The sequence below is a fragment of the Lynx rufus genome, unplaced genomic scaffold, assembly GCF_022079265.1.
Source record: "Lynx rufus isolate CCGP_SWC_20201006 ecotype Redwood Valley unplaced genomic scaffold, mLynRuf1.p SCAF_23, whole genome shotgun sequence".
Lineage (NCBI taxonomy): Eukaryota > Metazoa > Chordata > Mammalia > Carnivora > Felidae > Lynx > Lynx rufus.
Window position 1 is genome coordinate 859,174 of NW_025814838.1, and position 21,622 is coordinate 880,795.

A 21,622-nucleotide genomic window follows, 5' to 3' on the forward strand; every position below is an offset into this window, starting at 1 on the left:
TGCTCAACGTCGCTCCTCATCAGGGAAATACAAATCAAAACCACACTCAGATATCACCTCATGCCAGTCAGAGTGGCTAAAATGAACAAATCAGGAGACTATAGATGCTGGAGAGGATGTGGAGAAATGGGAACCCTCTTGCACTGTTGGTGGGAATGCAAACTGGTGCAGCCACTCTGGAAAACAGTGTGGAGGTTCCTCAGAAAATTAAACATAGATCTACCATATGACCCAGCAATAGCACTGCTAGGAATTTACCCAAGGGATACAGGAGTACTGATGCATAGGGGCACTTATACCCCAATGTTGATAGCAGCACTTTCAACAATAGCCAAATTATGGAAAGAGCCATCAACCAATGAATGGATAAAGAAATTATGGTTTATATACACAATGGACTACTACGTGGAAATGAGAAAGAATGAAATATGGCCTTTTGTAACAACGTGGATGGAACTGGAGAGTGTTATGCTAAGTGAAATAAGCCATACAGAGAAAGACAGATACCATATGTTTTCACTTTTATGTGGATCCTGAAAAACTTAACAGAAGACCATGGGGGAGGGGAAGGAAAAAAAAGTTAGAGAGGGAGGGAGCCAAACCATAAGAGACTCTTAAAAACTGAGAACAAACTGAGGGTTGATGGGGGGTGGGAGGGAGGGTAAAGTGGGTGATGAGCATTGAGGAGGGCACCTATTGGGATGAGCACTGGGTGGTGTATGGAAACCAATTTGACAATAAATTTCATATAAATAAATAAATAAATAAATAAATAAATAAGTGGCAAAAAAATTTTTTTAATAAAATAAGCTTTCAGGGGTTCCTGGATGACTCAGTCAGTTAAGTGTCCAACTCTTGGTTTCAGCTCAGGTCATGATCTCAGGGTTTGTGGGTTCAAGCTTTGCCAGGCTCCATACAGCCTGCTTAGGATTCTCTCTCTCTTCTCTCTCTGCCCCTCCCCTGCTAGTGCTCTTGCACATGCAAACACACTCTCCCTCTCTCTCTCAAAATAAATAAACTTTAAAAAAATATAAGCTTTTAGAAGGAAATTTTACTTCTCTTTATTTGCCTGGGGTTTTTTTTCTTTATCTTTTTCTTTTATTTTTTCTTTCTTCTTTTTTTTTATCGCTTTTCCATTCTCTACCCAAGTCAATATAAAGCAATATTCCAGTATTACTTATCACCATTGGTACAATTATTTTCTCTTTGAGTCTGAGTAAATCTGGCACAGCTAGGAAACCACTTCAAAAGGACGAATTGTTCTGATCATTCTGTTGCCTCCCCAAGAGCAAAAATGATGGGCAGCAGTAACATCCAATCATAAATCTCTTTCCTGCCCAACGCATGTTCAATGAGCAAAAAAAGTCAGCATTTGCAGAAAGTATGAAAATCCAAGACCATTAACTGATAACTTGCTAGAACTAATTTTATTCAGCAAGATCAACATATAAAAATCTAATCTATTTCTTATTATGCTACGACTAATTTTCTAATCAGAAAATAAAATAAAACATCATTTATAACACCAAAAATCTATAAAACCCTTAAGCATAAATCTAATATGAAATATGTAAATTTTTTTAACTGTTAGGCTTTCACCCAGGACATAAAAAAATAGACATGGGGCACCTGGGTGGCTCAGTCAGTTGGGCCTCCAACCTCAGCTTAGCTCATGATCTCAGAATTCCTGAGTTCGAGTCCCATGTTGGGCTCTGTACTGACAGCTCAGAGCCTTGGAGCCTGTGTCTCCATCTCTCTCTGTGTCTCCATCTCTCTCTGCCCCTACCCCACTCATTCTCTCTCTCTCTCTCTCTCTCTCTCAAAAAATAAACATTAAAAAAAATAGAGAGACATGTCATGTTCATGGATGACAAGGCTGAACATTATAAATATGTGAGTTCTCCATCAGATTACTCAGTAATTCAGTGTAGTCTCACCCAACAGAATTATTATAGAATTTGAAAGCTGATTCTAAAATTCACCTGGAAGAGAAAACACACAGAAACAGCTTAAAAACCCATGAAACATACATTATTGCATCATCCCATTCCACAGCCAGAGGTACCATATGAAAGCAAAACCCCAAAACCATAGTAAATTAAAGTATGGTTCTGGAATAAATAATTGGCTCTGGAATAAATGCATAAGGCCAATGGAATGAATATTGAATGTATACACAGAAGTCCAGTGTTCTTATCAGAAATAGTTTGTTTCTCTTAATGAAAAAGCAAGTAAACTTTCTTTGATCCCACTTCGCCCACCAATCACTACTCCATTTTTTTGCTTCCTTTTTGCAAAACAGTTTCTAAAACAGTTGTCTATTTACTGCATTCAGTTCTGTTCCTCCCACTCTCGTTTAAACCCATTCCAATAAAGCATTTGCCTCACCTCAGCTCCCACTCCACTAAAACTGTTTTCATCAAGGTCACCAAGGATACATGGTTAACTCCAATAGTCTCTATCTTCACCTTTAAGTGATTCAGCAGCAGCTTTTGACATTTGACTACTCCTTCTTGGAACTCATTTGTACATTTGCCTTGGGGTCTCCCCACTCCCCTTGTTCTCCTTCATTCCAGTTCCTCTTTCTGGTTTCTTTTGTCAATCCTTTCCATTCTCTCTACCCTCTTAAGGAGGATCCCAGAGCTCAGTCTTTGGGCCTCTTTGTTTTCTGTTTTTTGTTTTAATTTGAGAGAGAGTGCACAGGAGAAGGGCACAGGGGGAAGGCTAGACAGAATCTCAAGCAGGCTGTACGCCCAGTGCAAGGCCCAATGATGACACGGGGCTCAATCTCATGACCTGAACCAAAATCAAGAGTTAGAATCTTAACCCACTGTTACCACCCAAGTACCCCTGCGCCTCTTTTTTATCTACACTCTGTTCTTAGGTGGCCCCAAGGCTATAAATATCGTCTATATGCTGATGTTGCCAAAGTTTATGTCTCCATCCCAGACCCCTCTTTTGAGGTCCAGATTCAGATATCCAACTGCCTGTTCAATGTCTAACAAGTACCTCAAATCAAGTATGTCTAAAATGGAATGCCCAATGGCTCCCAATCTTGCTCCCTACACCTTGCTGCATCTCAGCCTCAAGTAAGCAGACAACGCTAGGCCAGACCAAGGCAGGACAGATAGGCTTAGTAAAGATACAATGAGCCACTTTTAAGTTTAGACAGATTATTACTTACACAGATAGCAAAACTAAATTTTCTCATGGTTCTTGTCGTGAGGATCAAAAAGGATAAGCAAAAAAATGGAAGTCTATATTCTAGACTTATAGACAAAGCAGTTCTAGTCTGTAGCTCTTATGAGTGGGGAGGCAAGAAAGTTTTATACTTCATCAGAACCTGGGAGACCACAGAAACTGGCTCATCATGGCCTCCTAAGGGAAGGAGAGAGGCAAGCAGGAGATGGCCCCAGAGCAGCTCCTCAAAGCCCTCCCATATTCTCTCTTCTGGGAAGATCACAGACGTTCTACCAAAAATCAGACAAGCTGTGGTTCAAGCCTTTGCCTGTGTGGCCTATGTGGCTGTGCCAGATGGCCAAGGCACCATTGTGGAGATGTTCTCCCACATTCAGTCAATGGCAACAGTGCCCTGTGTGACTGTGCACATATTGTCCCATTCTCCTACCTTTACTTCTCTCAGCTCACCTCCTCTTTGACTCCTCATTCCTTCCACTCTAGCCATGCTGGCCTCCTTGCTGTTCCTCAGACATACCAGGCACACTTCCATCTTAAGGCCATCACATTTGCTGCTCCCTTTAACTGGACTATTCTTCCCCCAGAGATCTTCAAGGCTCATACTCAAGTCTCTATATTCAACTTCATAAATCCTCTTTACCATGTTTCTTCTCCCTAGTATTTTGGCTTTGCTTTCAAGAGAATGAAGGTAGCAGGGTCTCCTTAATCTCCCATGCCCCACATGGCACCTAGGATCATGGCTCCTCTCTTCCAATATAATCTCCCAGACCCATCTCTCCAAATCTCTTTCTGCCACCTAGCCAGACAAGTTACCTCTGTGTAAACCTCTTCAATTTGCTTGACTCACCACATTTAAAGGAACTAGACACACAGGATCTACCTTCTGAGAAGGTTCTGGAAAAATACATATAACAAAATATTGTTTCCATTACACTTACTGCTGACAAAAGATCCACTTGAATGCCATTCTTAACAATCTTATTAAGCCTTTGGGGTCTGAGGCCAGACTAAGGGGGTTAAAAATCATATCTCAATAAGTGACTTTTTGACCTTAATTAAGCAAGTTATTTCTTGACCTCCTTGTCTCTAGAAAATGATGGTAATAATAGTACTTAACTTCTTGGAGTTGTTGTTATGATTAAATGAGATAATACATGTCACAGTGCATGTAGTGAATATTCAATCAACATTAGCTATAATTATATTATAATTATATTATTGAGTTAACCAATGATATGGCTAGCACAATCCCAATGATACATAAAGGGGGTATTGGCCTCAAAGTTGCCTGTTACTTACTCAGAAGCATTCTAGACTGTTCCACATCCTCCCTCAGTTGCCAAGCAGTAAGTCAAACTTCAGGCAGGTCAAACAGTCATATCATAGGCTTTGTGGGAGTTTGGGGGTATTCCTCCCAAGATCACCCTAAGGGTATGGTTGGCCAGGGGTCACTTTCAGGGCAGAGTCAACTATGCACTGCCACCACCCCTAAAATACTTCTTCCTGTTTCCCATCCTTGAAAGAAGAAGTGGCTCAGAGCCTGACCTCAGCAGGACAGAGGAGAAAATTACTAAATCCTGGAATAGGACAAAAGAACCACACTTCCTTCACATGAAAAGAACGGAAGGAGAAGAACTGCAAACTCTTTGATCTGATATTTTTGCTTCTAGAGGAGAGGGGTAAACAAATGTCAAAGGGCAACAATTTCTCCCCAACTCCACAGAACAGATCATTTCTGGGGAGTAGGTCAGATATGTCCCAAGATACATGACTCTATTCAATCATTGAGAAGTTAGGCCAAGCCTACGAAACCATAGTGATTGTATTTTTTTTCTCCTGATCGTTTTAACACGCGAACAGTATTTCATACATCAGCTTTTCTGCACTCACTCCCAGAAGATATTATTTACAAATTTGTCATGATAGGGTAGGCTTAATTCTGTACCATGGTTTTGTCATAGAACATTTTAGCACAAATATTTCATGCAGCTTTACAGAATTCTCATTTTAATGGGTATAAAGTATTCTACTCAATTGAGACATTTTAGTGGTTTTGTTTTAGGTAATGCTCATTAAATAATTTTTTACACACAACTTTTTGCTTCTTTGGAATTTTTTTTCCAGATATAATTTTTAAGATGAAATGACTGGGGCAAATTAGATGCACACTTTGGGGCCCTTTGTACTCACTGCCAAATGACTCTCCAAATGGGCATTCCATTTTGAAGCCAACATTTTACAGTGCTTTATAGTTTCAAGCCATTTGATAAATTTTATTTCAACCACCCTGGCAGACTAACCTAAATTCCACCTCCTGGGGCAGATACTTTAGTAGGTTAACTCCAGCTCCCTCTCCTGTGCCTCCAAGAGACTGGAAAAGCTGCCTACAGCCTGCCTTACAGCCAGGAGTGGCCATATGATCCCATTCCGACCAATGAGATGTAAGGGAAACCTTGATGGACAAAGGGGCTGATATTTCCCCTCCCTGAACCCCCTGCCTAGAATGTGGAAGTGATGATTGGAGAGAACTAAGCTGTGAAGAAATAGAGAGGCAACAGTAAAGAAATGAAGTCTATTCACAGAGAGGAGGGAGATACCATGAGGGAGCCACACAGCCCCTGAGACAGACAGATGCAGAGTGAGTTCTGGAGCAGCCTGGGTTCTGTGGGTGCTTTCCAGTTTTAGTTCAGCCCCCACATATCCTCATACCTGATCCCTACGTGTCTTCATACCAAGCCCTTATTTTCTTGTAGAAATTCAGGCAGGTGTCTATTCCTTGTAGACAATCAAGCCCACAGATACTACAGGTGTTCTTATAATTTATATTCCACATTGGTGGACTCAAAGGATTGAGGCAATTAGGGTTTTGTTCTTCCTGTGCCACAAGAGGAGAGGAAGGTGTTCATACATGAGAGGCCCATTGATTGCTGTCTGAACCACTTGTATCCTGCAAAACACTGCAGGATAAAACAGACTGTAGAGACAACTTCACTTGTTTTGTTCTGTTGTCAAAGTACGACCCCAGTTTCTGGCTAAATAAATTCAAGCATCAATAGAGAAAAGGGCTAGCATCAGATCCATTTTTATACCCTATTTGAAGCAGCATCATTCAATAGAAAGCCAACTGACCACAGAACTGCTCTGTGGAGATTCAAACATAAATATACTTGGTCTGAGTTAGCCTCTGGAAGCCACCCAGCATCATGGTTAAAGAGCACGGCCGTTGACTTGGGTTCAGTCACCAGCTCTGCTTTCTACTAGCTGTGTGACTTTGAGCAAGTTAACTTACCTCTATAACTACTCATTTTCCTAATAATTATTAAAACATAAAACATAAAACAGTCAATTATTTTATTAGCAAAAATAGGTTTATTCAACAATAGCAGAGAATTGCAGTTTGATATATAGAAGCTATGGCAAAACCACAGGCAAGTCCAACAAACAAAGGAGAGGAATTTTATTTTATAGAAAAGAAAGAAGAAGCTGGGAGGGGTTATTTTGAACAAATGTCCACTGGAGAGAAGCAAGAGTTCAGGATGATGACCATTTCTCATTGGCTGAATTGCAGGGGTGATCAATTTCTTGTAGGTGATGCAGTACACATCTTTCTCTGTTGGGGCCTATAATTTATCATTCTTTCCTGTTGAAGAGTCTTCTGTTGGGATCTGTAATTAACAATTCTTCCTTGATGTTGAATGGTACAGCTCCTTCTTCTCTCTGCTTTAGTGAGATTTCCTTTTATTAATTTTCACATAATTGGAAATCATATTACTTACTCATAGTGGATATTTGTTGTTTTAGGCCACTCAGTACCTAAGTACCATTCTTCCCTTCTTTTGCTAATAGCCAGTTTCCTTTTGACCAGTTAACTCTCCACCATTGTATAAATTTCTTGGTGATACAGTAAGTCCATGTATGTTAAGGTGACACCCTCCCTTAACTAAATGAGTAGCCTCTTAGCCAGAGTAAGATCAAATGGACTCTCTATTTTTTTTAACGTTTATTTATTTTGAAGGTTTTTTTCTGAGAGAGAAAGAGGGTGCAAGTGAACAAGGAGCAGAGAGAGAGAAGTGGGGCTCATCCAGGGCTTGTGTTCACCTGAAGTGGGACTTGAGCTCACGTGAAGCAGAGCTTGAGCTTACTGGATGTGGAATTCGAATCATGAACTGTGAGGTCATAACCTGAGCTGAAATCAGATGCTTAACAACTGAGCCACTCGGGTGCCCCGCCCCTATTTTTTTATTTTGAAACAGAGAGTGAGTGAGAGCATGCATGAGCAGGGTAGGAACAGAGAGAGAAGGAGAGAGGGAAGCCCAAGCAGGCACTCCAACTCGGAGCTTGAACCATGAGATCATGACTTGAGCTGAAATCAAGAGGTGGACACTTAACCAACTGAGCCACACAGGCACCCTGGACTCTCTACTTTTAATTTGAATTTTGAGCACAGTGATGCAAAGGCATAAAATTAATATTTGGTTTCTTCCTCTCCTGTCAGGACTGCCAACGCAATGGTTCTTGTCCTCTCTGAGTCTGCTTTCCTTTCATCCTATGAGCCACCAGTAAATTCCATTTTTTACCTGTTAGCCAGAGTCTGTTTTCCCAATAGGCCCTAAGTGATGCACTACTTAACAACAATAAAGTTGTAAGGATTAAATAATGTATGTGATAAGCTTAGCACAGTGCCTGGCATGTAGGATGTACCCAACCAATGGTAATTTGTATTGGTTGAGGCTGAGGTTCCACTGCTATAACAAAGACCCCAAAAATCACAAAGCTTTAAGCCAGACTGCCTTATTGACAGTCCAGGGAAGTTAGAGAGTATCCACAGTATTGGAGAGCCAGGCTCTTTCTAGCAGTTTGTTCTGTTATCCCAAGGTATGTCCTCATCCACCTCATCAAAGATGTCCACCTTCCCACTGGCAGGAAAAATAGAGGATATGGTGAGTGTGCCTCTTTCCTTTAAGGGTATGACCTAAGCGCTGCACATATCATTTCCCCTTCCATCTCACTGGCCAGAGCTTAACCACATGGTTACACATAGCTTAAAAGGAGGTTGGGAAATGTAGTCTTTACTCCAAGTAATCATATGCCTAGCTAAAATTTGATAGGGGCACTTGTACCCCAATGTTTATAGCAGCACTCTCAACAATAGCCAAATTGTGGAAAGCGCCTAAATGTCATCAACTGACGAATGGATAAAGAAATTGTGGTTTATATACACAATGGAGTACTATGTGGCAATGAGAAAGAATGAAATATGGCCCTTTGTAGCAACGTGGATGGAACTGGAGAGTGTTATGCTAAGTGAAATAAGCCATACAGAGAAAGACAGATACCATATGTTTTCACTCTTATGTGGATCCTGAGAAACTTAACAGAAACCCATGGGGGAGGGGAAGGAAAAAAAAGAAAAAAAAGAGGTTAGAGTGGGAGAGAGAGCCAAAGCATAAGAGACTCTTAAAAACTGAGAACAAACTGAGGGTTGATGGGGGGTGGGAGGGAGTGGAGGGGAGGTGATGGGCATTGAAGAGGGCATGTTTTGGGATAAGCACTGGGTGTTGTATGGAAACTATTTTGACAATAAATTTCATATACTAAAAAATAAAAAATAAAGAATAACAAAAAAATAAAAATAAATAAAAATAAAAATCACTATCGCTTACTGATCAGAAAAAAATAAAATAAAATAAAATTTGGAGTTGAATTTTTAAAGAAGAAGAAGAAAATAGATACCAGGAGACAACCAGCTCTCTCTGCCATATTATCATTATCATTCCTCTGGTTAGAACATCTGGTACAGTTTGACAAATAACCTGATCTTGTATCATTACTGTCGCATTCAGCTTCAGGGTCTCCATATTCAGGGCTTTACAGACATTGAGATTTGGGGAAAGTCTGTATGTATAAGATTCTTCCTCCAGAAAAGTTATGTGCAGCTTAAATAAGACCAAGAAACAGGAAGATGGAGACTTCATGGTTCCAAATAAACACGTGTTAGGAAATAGGCTAATCCTAGAGAGGCAAAATGAGTTGCGCATTTCCCCCTCCAAGGGACTCCTCAGCAGGGAAGGACCCATAGTAAAGCTAAATATCACACCAAAGAACACCTTAAACCTCAGATCCCGAAAACCATGAGCAAGAGAGAAGACTAGGGGCAGCCTGCACCAGAGTGATTAGGAGGTGACTACAATAGCCAGCCAGGCATGTAAGGAACCCGCTGTCATCTCTCCAATTTTTTTCTCCCAGTGTCTCACCTTGGAGCTACAATTAGAAGAGGAAAGAGGTGGGGAGCCTGATTGGTTCAGTCGGTTAAGCAGCTGACTCAATTTTGGCTCAGATCAGATCTTACAGTCATGAGATCAAGTCCTGCATCAGGCTCTGTACAGGGCGTGGAGCCTAAGATTCTCTCTCTCTCCCTCTCCCTCTGCCCCTCTTTGCTCTCTCTCGCTCTCTCTCTCTGTCTGCTTTTTTTATTTAAATTCAAGTTAGTTAACATATATGTAATATTGGTTTCAGGAGTAGAATTTAGTGATTCATCACTTACATATAATACCCTGTGCTCCTCCCAACAAATGCCCTCCTTAATGCCCGTTACCCATTTAGCCCACCCCCCCACCCACCTCCCCTCCAGCCACCTTCAGTTTGTTCTCTGTATTTAAGAGCCTCTTATGGTTTGCCTCCCTCTCTGTTTTTATCTTATTTTTCCTTCCCTTCCCCTATGTTCACCTGCTGTGTTTCTTAAATTCCATATATGGGTGAAATCATATGGTATTTGTCTTTCTCTGACTTATTTCATTTAGCATAATACACTCTAGTTTCATCCACATTGTTGCAAATGGCAAGATTTCATTCTTTTTGATCACCAAGTAATATTCCATTGTGTACATATACCACTTCTTTATCCATTCAGCAGTCGGTGGACATTTGGGCTCTTTGCATAATTTGGCTATTGTTGATAGCACTTCTATAAACATTGGGTTGCATGTGCCCCTTTGGATCAGCATTTTTGTATCCTTTGGTTAAATACCTAGTAGTGCAATTGCTGGGTCATGGGATAGTTCTACTTTTAATTTTTTGAGGAACATCCATACTGTTTTCCAGAGTGGCTGCACCAGTTTGCATCCTCACCAACAGTGCATCCTTTCCCCACATACTCACCAACATCTGTTGTTTCCTGAGTTGTTGACTTTAACCATTATGACAAGATGGTAACCTTGTGGTTTTGATTTGTATTTCCCTGATAATGAGTGATGAGTGGTGTTGAGCATCTTTTCATGTGTCTGTTAGCCATCTGGATATCTTCTTTGGAAAAGTGTCTGTTCATGTCTTTTGCCCATTTCTTCACTGTATTATTTGGTTTTTGGGTGTTGAGTCTGATAAGTTCTTTATAGATTTTGGATACTAACCCTTTATCGGATATGTCATTTACAAATATCTTCTCCCATTTCGTCAGTTGCTTTTTAGTTTTGTTGATTGTTTCCTTCGCTGTGCAGAAGCTTTTTATCTTGATGAGGTCCCAATAGTTCATTTTTGTTTTTATTTCTCTTGCCTCCAGAGACATGTCTAGTAAGAAGTTGCTGCCAACTGGTGAAGCCACTCTGGAAAACAGTATGGAGGTTCCTCAAAAAATTAAAAGTAGAACTATCCCACAACCCAGAAATTGCACTACTACATATTTATCCAAAGGATACAAAAATGCTGATCCAAAGGGGCACAGAGAGGGAGGCAAACCATAAGAGACTCTTAAAGGTCGAAGAGGTTGTTGCCTGTTTTCTCCTGTAGGATTTTGATGGTTTCCTTTGTCACATGTAGGTGTCTCATCCATTTTTAATTTATTTTTGTGTATGGTGTAAGAAAGTGGTCCAGGTTCATTCTTCTGTATGTCGCTGTCCAGGTTTCCCAACACCATTTGCTGAAAAGACTATCTTTTTTCCATTGGATAATCTTTCTAGCTGGCCATACATTTGCAGGTCCATTTCTGGTTTCTATATTCTGTTGCATTGATCTATGTGTCTGTCTTTGTAGCAGTCCCATACTGTCTTGATGATTACAGCTTTGGAATACAGCTTGAAGTCTGGAATTGTGATGTCTCCAGCTTTGGTTTTCTTGCTCAGGATTGCTTTGTCTATTCAGGGTCCTTCTGGTTCCATACAAATTGTAGGATTGTTTGTTCTAGCTCTGTGAAGAATGCTGGTGTTATTTTTTTTATATGAAGTTTATTGACAAATTGGTTTCCATACAACACCCAGTGCTCATCCCAAAAGGTGCCCTCACCCATCACCCACCCGCCCCTCCCTCCCACCCCCCATCAACCCTCAGTTTGTTCTCAGTTTTTAACAGTCTCTTATGCTTTGGCTCTCTCCCACTCTAACGTCCTTTTTTTTTTTTTTTTTTTCTTCCTTCCCCTCCCCCATGGGTTCCTGTTAAGTTTCTCAGGATCCACATAAGAGTGAAACCATATGGTATCTGTCTTTCTCTGTATGGCTTATTTCACTTAGCATCACACTCTCCAGTTCCATCCACGTTGCTACAAAAGGCCATATTTCATTTTTTCTCATTGCCACATAGTATTCCATTGTGTATATAAACCACAATTTCTTTATCCATTCATCAGTTGATGGACATTTAGGCTCTTTCCATAATTTGGCTATTGTTGAGAGTGCTGCTATGAACATTGGGGTACAAGTGCCCCTATGCATCAGTACTCCTGTATCCCTTGGGTAGATTCCTAGCAGTGCTATTGCTGGGTCATAGGGTAGGTCTATTTTTAATTTTCTGAGGAACCTCCACACTGCTTTCCAGAGCGGCTGCACCAATTTGCATTCCCACCAACAGTGCAAGAGGGTTCCCGTTTCTCCACATCCTCTCCAGCATCTATAGTCTCCTGATTTGTTCATTTTGGCCACTCTGACTGGCGTGAGGTGATACCTGAGTGTGGTTTTGATTTGTATTTCCCTGATAAGGAGCGACGCTGAACATCTTTTCATGTGCCTGTTGGCCATCTGGATGTCTTCTTTAGAGAAGTGTCTATTCATGTTTTCTGCCCATTTCTTCACTGGGTTATTTGTTTTTCGGGTGTGGAGTTTGGTGAGCTCTTTATAGATTTTAGATACTAGACCTTTGTCCGATATGTCATTTGAAAATATCTTTTCCCATTCCGTTGGTTGCCTTTTAGTTTTGTTGGTTGTTTCCTTTGCTGTGCAGAAGCTTTTTATCTTCATAAGGTCCCAGTAATTCACTTTTGCTTTTAATTCCCTTGCCTTTGGGGATGTGTCGAGTAAGAGATTGCTACGGCTGAGGTCAGAGAGGTCTTTTCCTGCTTTCTCCTCTAAGGTTCTGATGGTTTCCTGTCTCACATTTAGGTCCTTTATCCATTTTGAGTTTATTTTTGTAAATGGTGTGAGAAAGTGGTCTAGTTTCAACCTTCTGCATGTTGCTGTCCAGTTCTCCCAGCACCATTTGTTAAAGAGGCTGTCTTTTTTCCATTGGATGTTCTTTCCTGCTTTGTCAAAGATGAGTTGGCCATATGTTTGTGGGTCTAGTTCTGGGGTTTCTATTCTATTCCATTGGTCTGTGTGTCTGTTTTTGTGCCAATACCATGCTGTCTTGATGATGACAGCTTTGTAGTAGAGGCTGAAGTCTGGGATTGTGATGCCTCCTGCTTTGGTCTTCTTCTTCAGAATTCCTTTGGCTATTCGGGGCCTTTTGTGGTTCCATATGAATTTTAGGATTGCTTGTTCTAGTTTCGAGAAGAATGCTGGTGCAATTTTGATTGGGATTGCATTGAATGTGTAGATAGCTTTGGGTAGTATTGACATTTTGACAATATTTATTTTTCCAATCCATGAGCAGGGAATGTCTTTCCATTTCTTTAAATCTTCTTCAATTACCTTCATAAGCTTTCTATAGTTTTCAGCATACAGATCCTTTACATCTTTGGTTAGATTTATTCCTAGGTATTTTATGCTTCTTGGTGCAATTGTGAATGGGATCAGTTTCTTTATTTGTCTTTCTGTTGCTTCATTGTTAGTGTATAAGAATGCAACTGATTTCTGTACATTGATTTTGTATCCTGCAACTTTGCTGAATTCATGTATCAGTTCTAGCAGACTTTTGGTGGAGTCTATCGGATTTTCCATGTATAATATCATGTCATCTGCAAAAAGCGAAAGCTTGACTTCATCTTTGCCAATTTTGATGCCTTTGATTTCCTTTTGTTGTCTGATTGCTGATGCTAGAACTTCCAGCACTATGTTAACAATGGTGAGAGTGGGCATCCCTGTCGTGTTCCTGATCTCAGGGAGAAAGCTCTCAGTTTTTCCCCGTTGAGGATGATGTTAGCTGTGGCTGGTGTTATTTTGATAGGGATTGCATTGAATGTATAGACTGTTTCAGGTAGTATCAGCATTTTAACAACATGTGTTCTTCCGATCCATGAGCATGGGATATATTTCCATTTCTTTGTGTCTTCAATTTCTTTTATAAGCTTTCTGTAGTTTTCAGCGTACAGATCTTTTATCTTATGTTTTTTGGTGCAATTGTAAATAGTATCAATTCCTTGATTTCTCTTTCTGCTGCTTCATTATTGATATATAGAAATGCAACTGATTTCTGTACATTCATTTTATATCCTGCAACTTTGCTGAATTTGTGTATCAGTTCTAGCAGTTTTTTGGTGGAGTCTTTTGGGTTTTCCACATAGACTATCATGTCATCTGCAAATATGCCCTCTCTCTGTCTAAAAAATAAATTAATTTAAAAATTTTTAAGAAGAGGAAAGAGAAGAAAGAGGAATGAAAGAGTAGATCACACCCCTGTCACTGTAGTCCTTGAGCTAGAAATATACCTTATATGGTGTAGTGAATATATACACATATATTGTATGTGTACAATATGGCTCTATCCCAGGACCCAACACTATATTTTGCTGGGTCTCAGGAAATGTTGTTTAGATGAACCACATCACAGTTTAATTTTGTATTGGACACTTGTGGTTGCCTCCCCAGCATCCAATTTCCATCTTCCCAGCAACTCTTTTTTTCTTAGTTTTTATTTAAATTTCAGTTAATTAACATACTGTGTAATATTAGTTTCTGGTGTACAATATAGTGATTAAACAATTCCAACATCACCCAGTGCTCATCACAAGTGCACTCCTTAATCCCCGTCATCCGTGTAACCTTCCCAGCATCCAATTCCCTCTTCCCAGCAACTCTTAATATCCATTTAGAGAACTATGTGACGTAAGGTTCTCTCCAGCTCCAAGGGTGGAGCATATGAACTAAACTAAGCCAATCTTTATATTCCATACGCCTCACTTGAGCAAATGGTTTAAGTGTGAGCATGTGACCTAAGCCAGACTCATCAAAGTGGATCTGAGGACAAAGAGTTTTTTCTCTTTCCAGTGTAATATAAAACTTGGAACCACTGCAGACATTTTTGCTACCATTAAGAAATTCCACCTGTGGATAAAGCAACACAGCATAGAAACAGAGCCAGATGCCTCCTGAAAATGTGAAACTCTGGATCAAACCACATCTGGAATCCTCTCTATCTCTGAACTTTCCAGTTGCATGAGCCAGTAAATTATTTTTATTGCTTAAGTCATTGTGAGTAGAATTTTTTATTTGCAACTGTAAGTATCCCAACTAATACAGAGATATTAAGTTTTACATAGTGGAAGAATATCCAAGCTGGCATATGATACAAACTAACAGTTTCCAAATATCAGCCTAACACAAGTTAAACAATGGGATGTATGTAAATCTATGTGAATTTTCAAATAGGCCAAAGAAAAAGCAGAGAACGTTTGGAGCTTATTTAAATGTGTTGGATACCTTGCTGACAAATTTAGATAAGAAGAGACAGTTCAACCCTCTAGAGGTGCCTTCTTTAAAATCTTTCAATATTTCCCTACCACCAACTGTTAAAAGCCAACTCCTTAGCCCCTGATAATTTAGTACATAGATAACTTTCAGCCTCATTCCTAACCATTTACATAACCCAAGCTCACTGCATCAGTTACATTTAGCATGCCATATGTGGTAGCCAGCATTCGAGATGTCTCCTAATGATTTTCCTCTCTTAATATTCACACCCCGTCCATATTGAATTATGGCTGGCCTGGGTAACTAATAAAATGCAAAAGAAGTGAAGGTGTGTGGCTTCCAAGGCATTTAAGCTTCTGCCTTAGTCCCTTGGATTGCTAGCTCTGGACTCTGGAGGAAGCCACCCACCATGCTGTGAAGACATTTAAGCTACCCTGTAAAGAGGCCCTGATGGGGAAGAACTGAGGTCTCGCACCAATAGCCAATACCAACTCACCTTCTATGTGAGTGAGCTACTTTGGAAATAGATCCTTCAACACCAGTCAAGCTTTCAGATGACTGCAGCCCTGGCTAACATCTGACCACAACGTCATGAGAGACACTAAGTCAGAACTGCTCAGTCACACAATCCCCAATTTCCTGACCCACATAAATCATGGAAGAAATCATTATTGGGGGGGGGGGGAGATTGAGAAAGCTTTTATTTTTTAGAGCGGTTTTAAGTTGACAGCAAAATTGATAGGAAGATAGAAAGATTTCCCATACATCTCCTATCTGTACATGAGTTTAGCCTCCTCCATTATCAGCATCTTCCACCAAAGTGATATATTTGATGCCTCCATAGATTTGTACTTTCCAAAATGTCATAGAGCTGGGATTATACAGTATGTAACCTTTTCAGACTGGCTTCTTTCACTTAATAACAAATGTTTAAGAAACCTTCATGTATTTTCATGATTTGATAGTTCATTTCTTGTTAGCACTGAATAATATTCCATTGTCTGGGTGTACCACAATTTATCCATTCACCTACTGAAGGATATCTCAGTTGTTTCCAAGTTTTGACAGCTATGAATAAAGCTGCTATAAGCATCCATGTTCAGGGTTTTGTGTGGACATAAGCTTTCAGTTCCTTTGGTTAAATATCAAGGAGCATGATTGCTGCATTGTATGGTAAAGTATATTTAATTTTGTAAGAAACCACCAAACTGTCTTCCAAAGTGGCTGGGCCATTTTGCATGTCCACCAGCAATGATTAATGTTGCTTTAAGCCACTCAGTTTGGAGTCATTTATTTGGAAGATTTATGTAACTACAACCTACCATTGAACACATGTAGAATGCCTTCCTTCTGCCTCTCTTTGTTATTAACTCTTTTTTTTTTTTAATTTTTTTTTCAACGTTTTTATTTATTTTTGGGACAGAGAGAGACAGAGCATGAACGGGGGAGGGGCAGAGAGAGAGGGAGACACAGAATCCGAAACAGGCTCCAGGCTCTGAGCCATCAGCCCAGAGCCCGACGCGGGGCTCGAACTCACGGACCGCGAGATCGTGACCTGGCTGAAGTCGGACGCTTAACCGACTGCGCCACCCAGGCGCCCCTGTTATTAACTCTTACTTCTAGAAACTTGCTAGAAACTCCTCCAAAGGTCAATCAAACTCACCTCTTCTGAGAAGCTTGCCCTGATTTCCCTATTCAGACCCAGGCTCTCTTGTTCACAGCTCTATTAGCAGTTCTTACACTGTATTCTCATTAAGTGTTTATGAGATTATTTCTCCCACTATAGCTTATTGAAGGCAACAAATTTTTACATGTTTAAGAAGTATTTTAATTGTATTTTATATGTACATGTTTGTGTATCATTAGACATAATTCACATAAGATAAGAACTAAAGCTATCTTCCCAAGAAGTATTTGCTGATTGCATTTCCTTGGCAAAGAATCTAGAAAGTAGTGATTTTTAGAAATATTGAAATATGAGCAAATAAAATTTTTTTCTACTTTATGATTATTATTATTTGAGAGAGAGAGAGAGAGACAGAGAGAATCCCAAGCAAGCTCCACACTCCACGTGGAGCTCTACTTGGGACTGGATCCCAGGACTCTGGGATCATGATCTGAGCAGAAATAAAGATTCTCCCCCTCTGGCCCTCCCCAGCTCACTTGGGCTCTCTCTTTCTCTCTCAAAATGAATAAATAAACAATTTTTTAAAAAGAAAAAAAGATTTGTTTTCATTTCATAGCACTCCAGTAGAAGACTCATCACTGAGACCTTTGTACAAAAGAGCTATAGACAGACAGCAGTATTACCAGCTGCTTTATGTTGATGTCTCTATTGGTTGGATTTTAATTCTTTAAATTCTTTAAAATTCTTAATGACTTTTTTAAATGTTTATTTTGGGAAAGAGAGAGAATCCCAAGCAGGCTCCCTGTGGTCACCGCAGAGCCCAACACAGGGCTCAATCCCACTAACCATGAGATCATGACCCAAGAAGGCAACAATTTTTAATTATCCAAATGTATATACTCAAGACTAAGCATGGTACATGACACATTAAATAGAGCTTAGCAAATGTTGATTGAATAAATAATAACTGAAACTTCAATTCAGGATAAGACAAAGAATGTTGCAAATAAGGAGTAAGAAAAAAGGAAACAGTAAGGAAAAGTACCAAAGATATTATTGTAAAACTGGTCTCACTCTTAGCTCTTTAGCTCACACTGAAAACTCCTTTCCTGGGTCATAAAAATGTCAACGAAGCCTAGATAAGCTGTAGTGGGTGGTTCCATAATGTCTTCTGCTCTCAAAAAAATTAGTCTGCAGATATAAAAGTGTAAGAACCATTGCAACAGAGAACTGGAGCAATAATGTGGCCAAAAGCTGAATGCCCGGAACAATGTGGGGGGAGGGAAGGAGGCTAAATTTTGACAGCATATAGAAAGGAGGAACATCTGGTTTCAGACACTTCCTGCTCACAAACAGAACAAAAAGAAGTGTGGTTTAAAAAGGGGTCCAAAATAAATATATAGATAAAAATAAGAATAAAATGGGGTCCACTAATGATGCCAGAAAAGCCATAGCTCCAAGTCTTCTTCCAGAATCTTGATAATGAAAGTTATTTTAAGAGTATAGAACACAAAGATCTTAAAGATAAAGCACTGAGTCTAGAAACAAACTGGAATTTGAGAAGAAGTTGGAATAATGTCCATTTAGAACCTGGAAGGGAGAGGTGAATCTTGGAAAGATTTAGAAAGTAGAAAAGGTAGGACAAGTTCAGATTTAGTTATAGACATGGAATGAACTGATTGATCTGAATTAATAGGCAGCATTAATAGACATATATTAAAGATTAATTTTCAGAAATAGAATATAGTTTTTTAAACACTGAAGCACATTTTACAAAAACCATTCCAATTTTATGCCACAAAAGAGCAGAAATAATGCCCTATTCTCTGATCATGATACATTAAGGTAAAAATAGAAAATACCAAAAATAGAAAAATGCCAAATTCTGAAAATTGAACATTTTAATAACATAGGACAAAGTGTGTTAACTCTTCCAATCTTCATAGAAATCCTATGAAGAAGATATTATAACCCCCATTTTAGAGATGAAGAAACTGAAGCACATAAAAGTTATATATAATTATATACCAAGTTTTTTGCAACAGTGCTTATGTCTGTCGGGATGCTTTGGACTACAAATAACGGAGATACAAATTCAAACCTTAACCAGTGTATCATATCACAGAACAAACCCAGAGGTGGGTTCCAGAGTTGGGTACTCAGCAGCTCAGTGGCATTATTAAGAACTCAATGGGGCGCCTGGGTGGCTCAGTCGGTTGAGCGTCCGACTTCGGCTCAGGTCATGATCTCGCGGTCGGTGAGTTCAGCCCCGCATCGGACCCTGTGCTGCCAGCTTAGAGCCTGGAGCCTGCTTCGGATTCTGTGTCTCCCTCTCGCTCTCTGCCCCTCCCCTCCTCATGCTCTGTCTCTGTCTCTCTCTCTCTGTGTGTCAAAAATAAACATTAAAAAAAAAAAAAAAGAACTTCAGTGATTCCAGGGTGCCTGGCTGTCTCAGTTAATAGAACATATGACTCTTGATCTCAGGACCATGATAACAAGCCCCATGTTGGATGTCAAAATTACTTAAAAAGTTAGAATAATGATAAAGTTTTAAAATCTTCCTCAACCTTAAAATAAATAAAAATAAAAGTGTAAAAACAAGAACCCAGTGATTTCATGTCATTTTATTTTAATTCCATGGTTATGTTAAACTGAATTATTCTCAAGTTTTCCTCTTTACAAGGGTTCCCCTTGCTTCCTCTTTTCCATGTGTATATGAGGCTCATTTGCCTAAAGTGTTTAGCTTCCTCAATATCTACTGCTGCAGGTTTTGTTTTGTTTTGTTTTGTTAGTTTATTTTCACAAAGAGAGCAAAAGGACAGGATCTGAAGTGGGCTCTGCGCTGGCAGCAGCAAGCTTGATGTAGGGCTCGAACTCACAAACCGTGAGATCATGACCTGAGCCAAAGTCAGACACCCAATTGACTGAGCCACACAGGAACCCATCTACTGTACAGTTTTTAGCTTCTTGCTAAACCCTTACAACTGAATCCATGAATTCCTCATTCATTCATGTGTTCATTAAAATTCAGTATCGTGTATTAAGCAACTATTATGTGCCAAACATTAGAGATCTAGAAGTAAGCAAAACATGGAAAATCCCTGCCCTCCTAGACCTTATGTTCTACAGTTGACCCTTGAACAATACACAGGTTGGGGCACTGACTGCCATGCACTCAAAAATCCATGTATAACTTTTCACTTCCCCAAAACTTAATTAGTAATAGCCTACTGTTGACCAGAGGCCTTACTGACAACATAAACAATTAATACATACTTTGTATGTTATTTGTATTATATACTGTATTCTTACAATACAATAAACTAGAGAAAATAAAATATTACTAAGAAAATCATAAGGAAGAGGAAATACATTTACAGTACTATATGTATATTTATTGAAAAAAATCTGGGTGTAAGTGGACCCATGTAATTCAAACCTGTGTTGTTCAAGGGTCAGTTGTAGTTGGGGAGTGTAGCAGACACTGTCAGATCCCTATCCTCAAATCCCTCAGATGCTAACACCCTTCAAACCCACTGGGCAACTTCCAGAAGGCTGCTAGGGCTGCAACCCATTAAGCTGGAAGTGCAGAGAAGTTAATGCCCACCTCACCCCAAAAGCAGCTCTCAACCAATAACTTTCAGAAGTTGGTATATAAATGCCCTCGGTCCTTCATATCTTACGTGGCATAATTCTGAGGTATGTTTTTCATTGTTTCCCAGCATTTCCCCTCTGGATTAAGGTCCAGTCACCCACTAAGGTAACTGACTTAATGCACCCTGTGTACAAAGTTTCAGTTATACAGGATGAATAAATTCTGGAGATTTAATGTACAATAAAGTGAGTATAGTTAATAATACTATATTGTATACTTGAAATCTGCTAAGAGAGTAAATCTTAAATGTTCTCACCACACACACACAAAGATAACTGTGAGGGGTACTCAGTAAGAACAGCATGTGGCTCTTGATCTCAGGGTAATGGTTTGAGTCCTACATTGGGTGTAGAGATTACTTAAATAAGTAAACTTTAGGGGTGCCTGGGTGGCTCAGTTGGTTGGGCATCTGCCTTCAACTCAGGTCATGATCTCGCAGTTCATGGGTTTGAGCCCCATGTCAGGCTCTCTCTCTCTCTCCCCTCTCTCTGCCCCTACCCTGCTTGCACTATCTCTCTCTCAAAATAAATAAATAAACTTAAAAACATTTTTTTAATAAAAAATAAAAATAAAAATAAACTTAAAAAAGATGACTATGTGAGATGATGAAAATGTTAATTAGCTTGAATGTGATAATCATTTCACAATATACACATATATAAAAGCATCTGTACACTATAAATATATACAATTTTTATTTCTCAATTATACTTCAATAAAGCTGGAGGAAAAAAATCTTAATGTACCCTTTATTATCTGCCTTTCCTCTATGACCCTCTGTGAGTAATCCTTACACCTTTCAAACAAACCCCCTTACCCAAATCTTTCCTCAGGGTCTGCTTCTGGAAGAACACAACCCAAGGTAGATACAGATGATTAAAAAAAAAAAAAAAAAAAAAAAACTGCTTCAAGGAAGTCCAATGTCCAGGGTGTGAAATGCAGCTGAGACATAAAGATGAAAAAGAAAAGTGCCCATCAGATTTAGCAACACAAACCTGACCTTGACAAAGGTCACTGCAGAGCCGTGGGGCATGTGGAAACCAGACTGCTGTGGCTTGAAGAAACAAAACAATGTAACTATGGTCTCCACACCAGGAAGAGGAAGCAGTGATGGCCTTGGGCATGTGGCCAGGGAAGACAGGGAGATAGATGAGATGCACAGATCACTGAATAGAGTATCTACCTTTAGGACATATGTCTGGACATACCCAAGAGATTTAGACAACTCGCAAAGAGGTTGGTAACTGAATTAATAGTAACCACTAAGAAAACTAAGAAAAGAAAAAAGACAATTATTAACTATAGAGAAAACAA

At 39.6% G+C, this 21,622-nt stretch overlaps 1 long non-coding RNA gene across 1 annotated transcript; it reads right to left on the bottom strand.

The window, feature by feature from the left end:
• Positions 1–6,549: 6,549 nt before the first annotated feature.
• Positions 6,550–21,214, bottom strand: LOC124517972 (uncharacterized). The gene is made up of 2 exons (XR_006963602.1): positions 21,126–21,214; positions 6,550–6,918 (listed from the first exon to the last, which is right to left on the bottom strand). It is a non-coding gene; the product is annotated as an uncharacterized LOC124517972 (long non-coding RNA).
• Positions 21,215–21,622: the final 408 nt, after the last annotated feature.